This window comes from Protopterus annectens, chromosome 11.part0 (assembly GCF_019279795.1).
Source record: "Protopterus annectens isolate FY-2018-M chromosome 11.part0, PAN1.0, whole genome shotgun sequence".
In the NCBI taxonomy this organism is placed as follows: Eukaryota; Metazoa; Chordata; order Ceratodontiformes; family Protopteridae; genus Protopterus; species Protopterus annectens.
This window is the reverse complement of record NC_056745.1, coordinates 1,170,822,972-1,170,838,130: the sequence shown is the minus strand read 5'-3', so window position 1 is coordinate 1,170,838,130 and position 15,159 is coordinate 1,170,822,972. Positions and strand designations below refer to the sequence as shown.

Below are 15,159 nucleotides of genomic sequence, written 5' to 3'. Positions count from 1 at the left end.
ATTATGCCGTCGGATCAACAGACGACCGCAATTCCGAAAAAACACAAAGACAAGGATAAAGACAGGCATCCGAGGTCCAAAGCTGACGACGAAACCTCTTCTAGGCCAGTCGCCGGTTCACCGATTCTCAGTGAGGCGCTTTCACAGCCCCGACACCCGCTACCTCAGAGCCACAGGCTGCCTCCGACTCCCATGTGGAGACAACTAGGCCTCTGGAAACTCAAGGTATTGGGCCTATGGAAACTAATCCCTCAGATGGGTCCGGAGCCGCTGAGCAGGCACCGGCTTCTGAGGGTGTTTTTAGACCTTCACAACTTACCATTAAATCAACAGCCAAGACAAAGGTACCATTAAAGACAAAGAAACAAGTGCAGCATTCTCCAGGACAGTCCTCCATGCTTAAGAAACAGATGCTTAAAATGGCCGAAGACCTCATTACTCTAATCAGGGGTTCCCATCCCCTTCCTGAGAAAAGGCCTAGGCAGGATACAGACTATGACTCCTCTGATCAGGTTTCCATTTCCTTTGTTTCCTCTTCAGACCAGAGATACTCTTTACCCCCCTATGAGGACTCTGATGCTGAGGAATCTATCCCTTCAGCCTCTCCTCCTGAGGATTACTCTTTTGGGGAAACTTTACATACCATGAAGGGAACATTTCCATTGGGAAAGTGAGAAATACTCAGAATCCAAGAAAAGGCTCAGGGATTTCTTCTTATTGCCTCAGCACAGGCCCCTGGCTATTCCGCCTGTACTAGACATTGTGGATGATGTGTTCTCTGAATCCAGCTCATCTCCTGACTCTTTGCCCCCTGCTCCAGCCAAGCCAGATAGGTATTATAGAGTCCCTGACTCTCACAAGTTTCTTTACAAAAACCCTTCTGCTGATCCAGAAACTATTTCCCAGGGTGCAAAAGGGGTTAAGGCTTCCATTGCAAAAAATCCAGTACTCTCTGACGGAGATTCCAGAGCTTTGGATAGATGGGGGAAGAAAGTATACACTTCTGCAACTTTAGCAGTAAGAGCTTTAAATTGCCAGTTTCACATGCTTAAGTACCAACAATATTTAATGGCTCAGTTTAAACAGAAAATGCTTGCTAGCTCAGAAGATCCTGATTGTAAAGAAATGCAGGATTTATTGCATGCAGTTGAACAGGTGGGAAAACATACTCTGCAATGTGGTTTTGATTCTTTAGAGGCCTCTTGTAGAGCCGCAGTTACAGGTTCTGTTATTCGAAGACATGCTTGATTAAAAGAACAGAGTTTACCTGAACATGTTAAGGCAAAGTTATTGGATGCTCCTTTACAACATGATACCTTGTTTGGTGTTAAGGCAGAAGAGGTGTTAAAGAAAATGGAGGATAAAGCTAAATCTATGCAAAACAGTCAAGGATTTCTTACAGGTACAGCCACCTCGGTTTAGCAGAAATTGGCCAACAAAAAATTGGTCCTTTCCAGTGTCAGACAGGCCACAGAGAGGCAGATACAGACGCCCAAGAGGCAGATCTCAACCCCAAGGCTCAAACAGACGACAGTGGGGCACCTCAACCCCAAAAGGAGGTGAGGACAAGTCTCAACCTTACAGGAAACAGTCACAATGACTTTCTCTTGTGTACGCCAAGCACATCCCTTCTGGAAGGGCCCCTTATGGGGAAAACTAGCACTTTTTTCTCAAAACTGGCAAACAATCACCCAAGACAAATGGATCCTGAATATTGTGTCTCAAGGTTACAGATTCCACTTCCATACTTTACCAAAGCTAAAAGGAATGCCAGACCTGCCACAAAATCAATGGGCAGAGGCACAAAAACAAATTTCAGCCCTCATGGACATGAGAGCTATACAAAAAGTACCACAACAGGAACAAGGACAAGGATTTTACTCGAGACTCTTCCTTGTCCCCAGAAAGGACAAAGCCTGGAGGCCTATACTGGACCTTTCAATTCTGAATACTTACCTGGATAGTCCGAAATTCAAAATGTTGACATTACAGCAGCTTCTACCCATGCTGGGTAAGAAGGCTTGGCTTGTTACTCTGGACCTCAAAGAGGCATACCTGCATGTCCCTATCAGACAAAATTGCAGAAGATACCTCCGATTCAAAGCTGGTACAATGCACTACCAATTCTCTGCACTGCCCTTTGGCTTATCTACTGTGCCCAGGGTCATCACAAAGTGCCTGGCACCAGTAATTGCATTTTGCAGACAAAAAGGAATTCAAATATATCCATACCTGGACAACTGCCTCATTCAAGCAGAGACAAAGGGCATTCTTCTACAGCATCTGGCATTTGTGAAAAGGTTGCTAATTTCTCTAGGGTACACAGTAAACGAAAATAAGTCAAAACTAGTGCCCTCACAACAGATCACATTCCTGGATGCCAGCTTAAATGCAATGGCCCAGATGGCTTACCTCACGTCAGACAAACAAGTGCAACTAACTCAATATTTTCGACTACTGGCAAAAAGGTCCCATCTTCCTGCAAGAAAAATTCTGCAGGCCCTGGGATTCATGGCATCCTGCATACTACTAATACCATATGCCAGACTGCATATGAGGAAATTACAATGGTATCTAAAAAGTGTTTGGACTCAACATTCTCACAGTCTGGAAGCAGCAATTCCAATAATTCCCTGCCTACAACAGGAGTTTCGATGGTGGGCAACAAGCATGTCACCTAAACAAGGGTCAGCCTTTTACCCAACCCACAGCCAGGCAAACTCTAACAATAGATGCTTCGGATTATGCCTGAGGAGCACACATGGCAGGAACATACATTCAGGGCAAGTGGACCACAGACCAGATGCATCTTCACATCAATCAAAAAGAGATGTTGGCTGTTCAAAATGCCCTAACAGCTTTCAAGGACCTTCTACACCCAGGACAACTATTACTAAAGACAGACAATACCACAGTAATGTGGTACATAAACAAACAAGGGGGCACTCACTCTTATCCCCTATGCAGGCAAGCCATGACCTTGTGGAACACAGCTCTAACGTACCAAGTTCACCTGCAAGCACAATTCCTGCCAGGAAAGAAAAATACTCTTGGCAGATGACCTAAGCAGAAATATGGACCCTCACTAATGAAAATTGAACCCACAAATCTTCAGCATGATAACACAAAAATGGGGATGCCCAGACATAGATCTTTTTGCCTCCTCTCTGAATTGCCAACTACAAAAATTCTGCACAAGGACTTATCACAAACAAACATGGAAAGTGGATGCTCTTCTGTTCAGCTGGAAAAACCTAAAAGTCTATGCCTTCCCACCACTGCCTCTCCTTTCAAAGGTACTCCTAAAAGCCAGACAAGAAAAACCACCGATGATCTTGATTGCTCCAGACTGGCCACGCCAGCACTGGTACCCTATCTTAAGGGACTTGGCTCAGGGCCCACCATGGATTTTGCCCCAAATTCCACACCTTCTGACTCAACAAAACAATCACATCCTGCACGGATAGCTCAAAACCCTAAACCTGGCTGCATGGCAGGTACTTTAGTTGAACAGGCAACACCTCTCTCTAAAGCTGTTATGCATGTCATTTTAGAGGCCAGGAGGCCTAGCACCAGGAAAGCTTACTCAGAAAAATGGAAGAGATTCTGCGCCTCGAACGAGGCTCACAGCCTTGACCCTCTTGCTCCAAACATTCCTCAGATTTTACAATACTTAACTGAGATGCTGGACAGAGGCCTATCCTTTTTATCAATTAAGATTCACGCCTCTGCCATTTCTGCACATTACAACACGGATCCTCCTTTATTCTCTCATCCCTTGCTAAAGCAGTACCTCAGAGGGGCTAAAAGCATAAGACCGCCCCGGAGAGCACCAACACCAACTTGGGACCTCAATTTCGTTTTGGAAAAACTGACACTACCACCTTTTGAGCCAGCCAATACAGTTGATCTAAAATTTTTATCATGGAAAACAGCTCTGCTCCTGGCAGTAACTTCAGCACGAAGAGTCTCAGAGCTACAGGCATTAATGGCAGTGGAACCTTTTATAATTTTTCATCAGGATAGGGTATCTTTAAGGACAAAGCCTACCTTCATGCCAAAGGTGGTATCTAGTGTGGCTCTTAACCAAACCATCCATTTGCCTACTTTTTATCCAAACCCCCAAAATAAAGGGGAGAAACTTCTACATTCTTTGGACATACACAGGCAGCTACGCTTCTACTTGGACAAAACAAAAGCTTTCAGGAAAACTGATCAACTATTTGTAGCATATGCTGCAGGATCACAAGGCAAGACTATCTCAAAGCAGACTATATCCAAATGGATAGGACACTGTATTCAGTACTGCTACACACAGCATGGAAAATCAGTCCCTAATAACATTAGGCCTCATTCCACCAGGGCAACAGCCACTTCAGCAGAGGAGTACCTACCAAGGAAATTTTGGAGGCTGCAACTTGCTGTTCAGTGCACACCTTCACCAAGCATTACCACCTGCCTCTGACTGCAGCAGTGTAACACGATGAACATAGTACAGTTTTGTACCTACCATAAATGTAGATGTTCGAGTGTTCACACTGCTGCAGTCCAGGTTACCCTCCCTCCATCCCCTCTGAACTAGCTGGACTTACCTATACCCTTCTATCCTATACAACCTTTGGGGTGTATTTGCTGGTAACTGAAGGTACTGTTTTTATTTTACATGTATATTTTTGATTAGCTATATGTATTGCCTACCCACTTGGGGGCACCTGACATCTGGGGCAAGAAAAACTGAAGAAAATGGTGTCGGATGCATCTTGTATACCCCTGGCGCACTGATGTCAGGGAAGAAGCGACAGTAACCAACGCCGGGCCAAGACTTTGGAACTCTGGCTGACTGCGGGACAGCCTGACGGCAGGATAACCCAAGTGTGATGACTGCAGCAGTGTGAACACTCGAACATCTACATTTATGGTAGGTACAAAACTGTACTTTTCTAAAACTACTCTGGCCAAATGGATTTCTGATTGCATTTCCTTTATTTGCACTCAGCAAGGTCTCTCTCTACCCAAGCCTCCTAAAGCACATTCTACTAGATTTATGGCTACCTCTTCCACCTTTTAGTCTAGAAATTCAGTTGATGACATTTGTGCAGCAGCTACTTGGTCTAACCCTCATAGCTTTATAGCCCGTTAACATCTGGAGGCAGAACTAGCCTTGGTTCTTTGTGACTCTAGAATATCCTTCCATGAATGCTACCCATGATGCATGTAGCTGGAGACTCTGTCCCAATTGATTCTTCAACTCCCCTCCCTCCTTCCTCTTTCCCCTTCCTTTTATCCTCTGTAGTCACCTGGTGAATATTGTAGAACCCTTTGTTCAATGTTTGAGCCCCAGCTTTGTTTTTTCCTTTTTATGACTCTCTGCTTAGGACTCATAAGGCAGGAAATTCAGTCTGTGGTACAGCTAGTTTACTTGGGGGGATTATGGGTAGAGGGAGGAGCTCATTAGTTGGATCAGAGAGCCTAGTGTATGTGGCTGAATCCGATCCGATACCCCAATCCTTAAAGAATGAAAATAGACAACACAGATGCATGGTTATGGTGAGTACATAACTTTAATTTTTACAATATTTCTGTGAGTTACTTTCCTACAGCCTTTTATTCCTCTGTCAAGGTTCATTTATTGTCCATTTCAGCATGCCTCCTACTTCAGCTCCCAGCATCAGGTTTAACAAAAGGCATCGTAGCCGAATCATTCAATACATTCTTTACTGAAACTGTACAAGCTCTAGCCCAACAATATCTCGCTGTCATTACAACGGGTGTCTCCACCTCCACTACCTACATGCCCACTTTTAAACTGCAATCCACCCCAACCTCCTACATAAGAAAACTATTATCCCAGCTGAAACCCACAAAACTAGGAATAGATTCCCTCCCCAATGAATTTCTAAAATTGGCAGCAGCAGAAATGGCTGAACCAATGTCTATACTAATCAATAGATCAATCACTGAAGCTACAGTGCCCCTGATTTGGAAAACTGCCTATATCATACCTCTTCATAAAGGTGGCACTTCCTATGACATATCCAACTACCGACCAATCGCTATTCTATCTCCACTGGCTAAAATATTAGAAAAATGCATCCACCATCAACTTATGTCCCACCTTATAAATCAGGAACTCATATCTCCAACTCAACATGGTTTCCGTCCAGGTCATAGTACCACCACAGCTCTGTTAGCATTCACAGATACCATAAACAATAACAGGAACAATTGTAAACTTACTTCTGCCCTTTTCTTAGACCTATCAAAAGCCTTTGATATGGTTAGCCATGACAAACTCATCTGCCACCTCAAAAACCTAGGATTAGGCAACCAATCAATCTCCTGATTCGACAACTGTCTTAGGGACAGGCAACAAGCAGTACGGTGGAACAATAACTTGTCTCCACTTTTACCAATCACTCTTGGGGTACCTCAGGGATCAATACTGGGTCTCTTGCTATTCTCAATTTTCATAATCTCCACTCAGCAGCTAATAGCACCAGCCTTATCCAGTATGCAGACGATTCCACTATAATATGCAGTGCCTCAACCCTGCAAGAACTACACAATGAAACCCAGGATAATTTCAACTCAGTTGAAAAATGGCTTACTGACAATGGCCTCATTTTAACCCCAAAAAGACCAAGTTCCTGCTATTTCACCCCTCACAAAATACCATCCTTACCGCCATTTTCAATATTCACTCTAAAAATGGTACACTTATTACACCCGAATCTCACACAAAACTACTAGGCATCACCATTGATAAGTTAAAGTTTGATATCCACATTAATCTAGCTATTAAAACACTCACAGAAATCTAGGTAGTCTCTACAAACACAAATCCTACTTGACCCATACTGCTAGGACTACAATTGCTCGCACTCACTTGCTCTCAACATTACTTTATGCATCCCCAATCCTAACAAATCTATCCAAAACAGAAACCAGCAAACTGGCAACCTGCTATAATCAAATAACCAAATTTGCTAATAACTCATCTTTTAGAACCCATCACTGTCATAACCTAAAACAAATGGACTGGCTTGAACTGCCAGATTTATTAATCTACAATCAACTTATTACTTATAAGCTGCTCTCCCACCCAAATAAAACACCAGCTTTAAGCACCCTAATTCAGCAGTATTCCTGTCCTAGGCAACTCCGCTCCACAGATGAGTTACTATTAACAGTTACTAGATCACACAACCAAGCTGGTGACTCCCTCTACTCATCTTACATATCCAAAATTTGAAACTCCCTCCCTGCCTCCATCCATTACCCTGGAATCTCCTCTATCCAAATTTAAGAAATCTATCAAGAGCCATCTCAGCAACAAATGGTTATGTCCCTGCTCCACACCAGACTAACTTCAGTCCTACTCCACTCCACTCCACTCCTATAACTCTTGCCTTAACACATAATCTCCTGATTGGACTGTTTTAGTCTTATCAGTACCACATTCAGATGCATGATGTGAAATCTAGATAGATATTTGACAAACTTTGGTTGTATATGCATTGATCATTATATATGTATTTGTGAAGGAATTAATAATGTGTGCTCATCTATATTGTCTGGTTGAAAATATACTAGAAACATGTAAAATATATTTATATGTCCTGCATATGTGTTTCTGTGGAGCTTTTCTCCCCGGGCCTCCACTGAAAATGGACATGTATCCAGTTTGACTATCCCGGTTAACAAATGTAAAATAAAAATAAAAAATAAATAAAAATAAAATAAATAAATGTCTGCCCATGGATCCTCTTCTTTCAATGCAGTCTTTTGTTAAAATGTTCTTGAAAGGGGTTTTACATAAGAGGCCTCAAACAAAACCAGTCACTCCTCTTTCGGATCTAATTTTTTATCAGAGAAACTTAACACTTGCTCCATTGCTAATTTGGCTGACTTCAGGTTCTTAATGTGGAATATGGTTTTACTGATTTTTCTGACCTCTGCAAGAAGGGTATTTTGAGTTGCAGGCGTTTATGGTGAGTCAACCCTATCTCATTTTCCATAGGGACAGGGTTTCTTTGATAACTAATCCTTTTTATGTATAAAATGGTGTCTGAGTTTACTTTGAACCAGTCTGTTTATCTTCCCATTTTCTTTCCTGACCTGAATCTAAAATGAAGGAAGGATACTCCATACTTTGGATATCCACAGACAACACCAGTACTCTATCAATAGAAATAAATTATTTCAGATATTTATATCAGTTCATTTCTTGTGAAAGTTAAGAAAGGACTACCTGTGTTAAAACAGACCATTTCCAAATGGTTGTCTAAAGCTATTAACATTTGTTATACTCACCATAACAAAACTATTCCTGTCAGGGTCGAGGCCCACTCTGCAAGGGCCTTGGCTTCCATTTATGGCTTTTTAGAAAGGGGCTGGATTCTAGAAGTTGCTACTTGATCCTCTGTACCTACTTTAACAAAGCATTATACACTTGATTCCTTCTCTAGATCCAGGTCAAGCTTTGCTTGGGCCATTGTCCAGTAGCTCGTGGACGCTTCTCCTTACACCTCCCAAATGTAGTTAACTAAGGTAATCTACCCATAATCACTGCTGCAGTAATTGCTTCCTACCTCCATACACCTTGTTTATTGGTGTGTTTTTTTTATGCCAGGGTGTATTTATTATTTGTTGTTCCTAACATAGTCCTCTCAGGGCTTGGCTTCCCTCTTTCTGCTGTTAGGAAAGTTCTGAAGGTCTTTGCAAGCAAACTTGTCTTTTAGTCCACTTAGCTCAAGCTGACCGACAGTTTGGATGCATGGAAGGTTCCCTGAGTCTTGGGAAGATGTCCTTCAAGGATGCATCTGCAGTCCTAACATATGGGTTGTCCTGCCTCAGGCAGCCCTTCGGTCGGCCGGATTCCAAAGTCTGGGTCTGGCCTCGGCTGATGTCGCACTTCACCCGACATCACAGCTGCTGTTTATTGGGTATAAAGGCATCAGCCGACGCCATTTTCCTCAGTCTTTCTTGCCGCGTGGTGCCCAAAGCAGAAGCTGTTCGCAAGTGCCGGTCGGTCAGATCCAGAGATTTCTACTACCGAAGACTTCTAAAAAGCTAAGTACCCCGTTGGGGACTCTTTCTTGCCTCAGCCGATGTCAGACAAAGTAAATAATTGTTTAACTTGTGGGAAACAAATACCTCATAAGGATTTCCACTCGTACTGCCTTCCTTGCTTAGGCCCAGACCACGACGTATCAGCTTGTCTAGCCTGTGCTTCCTTCAACCGACGGACACTTAGACGTCGGTCGGAGTTTGCAGAGGAGTTTTTTGGTCCCGCTTTTGCATACAAAATGCTGTCGGAGACTCCGACTACTCAATTAGCTAAAAAGCGCAAGGAAAAGGACCGACATTCGCGGCCCGCGGTTTCGGCTGAAATCTCGGTTAGGCCTACCGCGAGTGTCTCGGTTTCGGCTGAAACCGAGTCCCCGGTTCTTCCTTCGGCCGAAAGCATGCCTCCGATAGCCGAGGCCTCACAGAGCATGGCTGAATCTGCTACTGAATTTACTGCTACAGTAGCAGGCACCCAGGATTTGTCAGACACTATTCCTTTAGACATATCTACCCCTGCACGTGGGGCTGCTAGACCCCCTGCTTCTATGTCTATAAAGGCTTTTGCCAGGGCTAAAGCAGCATAATCTTCTAAGGCCTTACCTGCTAAAACTCCCTCACATAGGCCTACCTCTAGTTCCCAAATTCTCAGCCTGGCTGAGGATCTCATTTCTTTGATCAGGGGATCCCAACCTCACCCAGACAGGGCCTCTCGGCACCCTCCAGATAAGAGGCCTAGGACTGAACCCCCGGAACCTGTCTCTACAGACTACTCCTCGGATGACTCAGACATTTCAGACCCTCAGGAAGGCCCATATTCTCCTTATGAGGATTCTGATGCAGAAGACTCCATTCCTTCTGCTTCCCCTCCTGAAGAATTCTCCTTTGGGGAAACCTTGCATGCTATGAGGGAACATTTCCAATGGCAGGGCCAGGATTTTTCAGATTCAAGGAAAAGGCTAAGGACTTTTTTACATTTACCACAGCATAGGCCTTTAGCCATTCCTCCAGTACTAACAGTTGTTGATGATGCATATAATGATGCCTGTACTGCCCCTGATTCTCTTCCTCCGGCCCCTGCCAAGCCTGACAGATATTACAGGGTCCCGGACACATACTACCATTTGTATAAGGCTCCTGTTGCAGACCCTGAAACCATTTCACAGGGCCCTAAAGGTGTGGCAGCTGCCTCTGCCAAAAACCCTCTTCCCTCTGTAAGGGAATCTAGAGCATTAGAGAGATGGGGTAAAAAGGTTTATACTTCTGCTACTCTTTCGGCCAGGGCCTTGAACTGTCAATTTCACATGATTCAGTACCAGGAATTTTTGTTAGACCAGCTAAATAAAAAACGGTCTTCTCCTGAACCTTTAGACCACAAGTCCCTTCAGGATTTGGTACATAACTCTCAGCAGGTCAGTAACCATTTCTTAAAATGTGGCTATGATGCACTGGAGGCTTCCTTTAGATCAGCTATGACTGGAACAGTGATTTGAAGGAATGCCTGGTTAAAAGAACAATCCTTACCAGATCATGTTAAGTCAAAACTCCTAGATGCTCCCATGGAGAAACAAAGTTTGTGTGGCTCCCCTGCACAGGAGGTTCTAAAGAAGGTGGAAGAAAAAGCAAAATCTGTCCAAACAGTCAAGGATTTCTTACAGGTCCAACCTCCGAGGTTTAGCAGAAATTGGCCTTTGAAGAATTGGTCCTTTCCAGACAACTCCAGAGCGCAGAGAGGCAGAAACAGACGCCCAAGAGGCAGAGGTCAATCTAGGGGTGCCTACAGGGGACGTCAGTGGCAGCCTACCAACCAGAGAAGTACTGCCACAGATTCAACTACAACCACTTCCACAGGGCAGACACAATGACTTGGCTCTGGTTCCGCCTACCAGGGAACAACTGGAAGCATCCTTGGGCGGAAAGCTAGCCTTATTTTCCGACAACTGGCATTACATTACTGGAGACAAATGGGCTTTACAAACAATAGACAACGGCTACAGGTTTCACTTCCACACTCTACCAAAAAAGAGAGGCATGCCAAACCTACCACCAAGCCAAAAAACAGACGCTCTAAGACAAATCAACAACTTATTAAGGATGAGAGCTATAGAAAAGGTACCACCTATGGAACAAGGCCAAGGATTTTACTCCAGGCTTTTCCTTGTACCAAGAAAAGAAAATCAATGGAGACCTATTATAGACTTGTCCGCACTGAACACATACTTCATTGTTCCAAAATTCAAAATGCTGACCCTCCAGCAGCTTCTTCCCATGCTGGGCAAGGAGTCTTGGCTGGTGACTCTAGATCTCAAGGAGGCATACCTGCACGTCCCTATACGACCAGATTGCAGAAGACACCTCAGATTTCTTGCAGGATCAGAGCATTATCAATTCTCAGCATTGCCCTTTGGCTTATCTACTGCGCCCAGAGTATTCACGAAATGCCTGGCATCAGTAATTGCTCATTGTAGGCTTCAGGGAATTCAAATTTACCCATACCTGGACGACTGCCTAATACAAGCGGACAACAAGGAAAAATTAACAAAAGATTTGGAAAATGTCATACAACTGTTGCAAGCCTTGGGATACACAGTCAACATGCAAAAGTCAAGACTAGTGCCATCCCAAAGGATAACATTCTTGGGTGCAGAACTGGATACATCAACTCAGATGGCTTTTCTCACAGAAGAAAAACAAAAGCAACTACCAGTCTACTTCATGACATTAACAACACAAACTCAGCTTACTGCAAGGAAAGTCCTGCAAGCCCTGGGTTACATGGCATCCTGCATAATATTGATTCCGCATGCCAGGCTGCATATGAGAAAGTTACAATGGTACCTAAGGAATGTATGGTCTCAACACAAGCACAGTCTAGAAGCCCAGATTCCAATAATTCCATGCCTGAAGCAAGAATTCCTATGGTGGGCTCAGGCCTGTCAGTTGAACAGAGGATTGCCTTTCCACAAACCTCATCCAAGCCAGACCATCACCACGGACGCCTCAGACCTAGGCTGGGGTGCACACATGGTGGACAAGTGTATACAAGGCCTATGGACCCAAGACCAGCTGAATCTACACATAAATCTAAAGGAGATGCTGGCAGTGAAACATGCGATCCAGGCATTCAGACCACTCCTTCAACAGGGTCATCTGCTGATAAGGACGGACAATACCACAGTCATGTGGTACATCAACAAACAGGGAGGTACACATTCATATCCTCTATGCCGGATGGCAATGGACCTGTGGAATGTGGCCCTGAATCTCAACATTCAACTTCAGGCCAGATTTGTACCAAGAAAAGAAAATTCTCTAGCAGACACCTTAAGCAGAACTACCACGGATGCTCACAAATGGATGCTGCATCCAGATATCTTCAAAGCCATAACAAAGAAATGGGGACTACCAGAGATAGACTTGTTCGCCTCCCCACACAACCACCAATTGAAGAAATTCTGCACAAGAGCATACCACCCACTTGCTTGGAGGGTGGATTCCCTTTCCTTCAGCTGGAAAAACCTGACAGCATATGCATTTCCACCTCTTCCTTTGATGTACAAAGTTCTACTGAAGATCAGAGAGGATCAGCCAAGGGTAATCCTGATAGCTCCAGACTGGCCGAGGCAACATTGGTACTCGCTACTGAGAAGCATGTCTCGGACACACGCATGGCCTCTACCTCTATGTCCTTTACTTCTAACACAGAACAACTACAAGATCCTACATCCAAACTTGAAAACACTGCAGCTAGCTGCTTGGAATATTGCATAAAACAAAATAACCCAGGTTTATCTCAGAGGGTTAAGGACATTATCCTGGAGGCACGCAGACCCTCCACAAGGAAAACTTATTCAGCCAAGTGGAAAAGATACCTCATTTGGAGTGCAGCAAAGGGAGAAAATGTCTCATTGGCAAGCATAGCACACATCCTGGAATATTTTGCAGAACTGTTCCACAATGGCCTGTCTTACTCCTCCATTAAGATTCATGCATCAGCAATTTCAGCAGAATACAACATGGATCCTCCTGTCTTCTCTCATCCTCTACTCAGGCAGTTCTTGAGAGGAATTAAAAATGTAAAACCTCCAAGGAAATCACCTTTACCTACATGGGATCTCAACTTTGTGCTGGAAAAGTTAACACTACCCCCTTTTGAACCAGCAACAACAGCAGAATTACAGTTCTTGTCTTGGAAAACTGCTTTCCTGCTAGCAATCACTTCAGCAAGAAGGGTATCTGAGTTACAGGCATTAATGGCAGTACAACCCTTCCTTATCTTCCATCAGGATAGAGTCTCTCTGAGAACTAACCCTACCTTTATGCCAAAAGTGGTCTCCAGAGTATCATTGAACCAAGCGATTCATTTACCTACATTCTTCCACAACCCACAGAACAGGGGGGAAAGACTGCTACATACCTTGGATGTGCACAGACAATTACGCTACTATCTGGACAGAACTAAGACCAGCAGAAAAACTGACCAACTTCTGGTAGCATATGCAACAGGAATGCAAGGAAAAGCAATTTCAAAACAGACAATCTCAAAATGGATAGGAAATTGCATTCGATTTTGTTACTCTTTTCATGGAAAGACGACAACTGAAAATATCAGACCTCATTCCACAAGAGCTACAGCCACCACTACAGCTTTCCTACGAGGAGTGGCTACCAAAGACATTTTAGAAGCTGCTACTTGGAGCTCTGTGCATACATTTGCCAAGCATTATAATCTTCCCTTATACTCTAGATCCCGAGCAGGTTTTGCAACTGCTGTTTTGCAAGGGATCTTAACTACACCATCTTTATCTTAGTGCCTCCTCCCCCAGTTTGGCTATGGTATTCTACCCATATGTTAGGACTGCAGATGCATCCTTGAAGGACATAGTACAGTTTTGTACCTACCATAAATGTAGATGTCCGATAGGTATGCATCTGCAGTCAGGATTACCCACCCTCCTTCCGCTCTGTGGTATTCCTAGGGTATTTACCCCTCTTTTAGCTAGCTGGGGGAATCTATTATGATGTATTTGTTTGTATATATGTATATATATATATATATATATATATATATATATATATTTTTTTTTATATTGTTTGCTCTCTACTGTTTGGAATTATTTGCATTTATCCAAATTTAGCCTTCCTAGAGGGCACCTGGCATCTGGGGCAAGAAACACTGAGGAAAATGGCGTCGGCTGATGCCTTTATACCCAATAAACAGCAGCTGTGATGTCGGGTGAAGTGCGACATCAGCCGAGGCCAGACCCAGACTTTGGAATCCGGCCGACCGAAGGGCTGCCTGAGGCAGGACAACCCATATGTTAGGACTGCAGATGCATACCTATCGGACATCTACATTTATGGTAGGTACAAAACTGTACTTTTTGCCAGGTGTTACATCCTTGGTAGGATATAACCCATATAGCTAAGGCAACTACAGCAGTGATCATTCAAACATCTGTTGTTATGGTAAGTTTGGCTTACACAAATGTACTTTTTTTTTTCAGGCATTTGTGATTATTTTAAGACCTAATTCCCCCTATTCTGTAATGCCTTTATGTCAGTGGTGGTGGTTTTGCTCAGTGAAATGATTTCTTGTAGCAATAGCAGAGATTATTTTCCTGTATCCTGAGGCATGATCTCATAGAGTCCAAGATGACGTCAAGCATCGTTGTGCAGTCTGTGTCACTTTACGTATGTTGCATCATGTGTTCTCAGATCCTGTTATATGCAAATGTGTTCAAACCCTGGAAACCTGCCTGGGCCTCCCCTTAGTTTCACAGTACAAACAAAGCATATGTTCTTCTGTACAGAAGCAAAGTGCCCCCTCAAGCACAAAACACACGTGCACTTGAACTAGTGAACTTTTGTCTTATTTTATCCCTAATTTGCAGCAGATAAACATTAATTTTTATTCCTCTGCATTTAGTAGTCCAACATAAAATGAGTATTGAGTACTTAATGTAAGTGCTCAGTATTTTAGTGTTTTAAGATTTACTTGAGTCTCATGGAGGCTGACCCTCACCCTTTGAGAACTGCTGTGTTAGGTTGTTTCCCCACTACTTATTGGTATCACCAAGGTGGAAATTAGCT

The 15,159-nt window shown here is 43.6% G+C and overlaps 1 protein-coding gene across 1 annotated transcript in view; it reads left to right on the top strand.

Annotated features, from left to right (window-relative positions):
- The window catches only part of KMT2E (lysine methyltransferase 2E (inactive)), a gene marked incomplete in the record, with an annotated part of 3,388,239 nt that overhangs the window by 2,342,990 nt on the left and 1,030,090 nt on the right, over positions 1–15,159 (top strand).